Here is a 1,105-nt window from a genome sequence, read left to right on the forward strand (position 1 = left end):
AACTATTGAGGATCCTATTCCTTCTCTTTCATGGCCTATTAAGTGAAAAAAAAAATTAAGGGAATTTACATACATAGCGAACAATTCAAATGTATTTACATATCTCACATCTAAATTTTCATATTTACTCACATAACAAACGCTCAAATCTTTAATGTCACAAGACATAGCACTATTACCACTTTTTAAAAGTGAAATACAACTTTTCATGCATAGGTTTAAAATACCAAAGTACCATGTATGTAAATATGAAAGTTTAGGTGTTAGATATGTAAATACATAAGAATTATGTGCTACATATGTAAATTTCACTAATTTTAACTGTAAAAGAAACAAAATAGTTTACATAATTAAAATTCTACTATATGCTCTATTATACTTTAAAGTGACACCTTCCCACATCAGATTTATATAGAACTTACCACAGGCGTAACTTAATATATTCTCTAACATATATCAAATACATCAGCTGTGTTCACTGAAAGCAGAAGAAAAACTTTATTTATTTATTTTGTTCTGCAATAAATTTGTTCATAAGGTCAGATTAATCATAGAGACTTGTGAGAAATCCACCTTTCAAACATAACGAAGCATTGCAAAGGCATATTATTTGGAGCTGTATGACTTCCACCCTGCAACCAGATGAGTAAATTGCAGAAATTGTGAGCGCACAGAAACAACGCCTGTTTTATGCAGATATTATCAAAGAAATATTACATCACCTTCACAGTTGCAAATGTCAGATTGTTTGAGAACAGTATTGTATACCTGTTGAGCAAGTTAATTAATGTTAAGACACGAAGAATGTGGAATACAGTCCTTCATACTGATTCAAACCATATTTTGTGTCCTTAATAACATGCTATATATTATAAGAAAATTACAGTAGATCGAAGACTGTTATCTTTGAGATGAAGGAAAAAACAATTTTATTATAATTTGTCATGAAAAATCTGGCATTTACATACATACCACCACCTAATTCCTATGTTTTTGCATACGTAACAAATAAACTCTACTTTTTTTACATTTATATCGTCCAAATAATTCATATCACATGAAAAAAATATCATGATATTGACTTTTAAAATGTGAAATACTTATA

The 1,105-nt window shown here is 28.9% G+C and overlaps 1 long non-coding RNA gene across 1 annotated transcript; it reads right to left on the bottom strand.

Annotated features, from left to right (window-relative positions):
• Nucleotides 1-414: 414 nt before the first annotated feature.
• LOC110036607 lies at nt 415-818 on the bottom strand. Its single transcript, XR_002295248.1, has 2 exons — nt 723-818; nt 415-632 (listed from the first exon to the last, which is right to left on the bottom strand). It is a non-coding gene; the product is annotated as an uncharacterized LOC110036607 (long non-coding RNA).
• Nucleotides 819-1,105: the final 287 nt, after the last annotated feature.

Source organism: Phalaenopsis equestris, unplaced genomic scaffold (genome assembly GCF_001263595.1).
Source record: "Phalaenopsis equestris unplaced genomic scaffold, ASM126359v1 Scaffold209135, whole genome shotgun sequence".
Classification (NCBI taxonomy): Eukaryota; Viridiplantae; Streptophyta; class Magnoliopsida; order Asparagales; family Orchidaceae; genus Phalaenopsis; species Phalaenopsis equestris.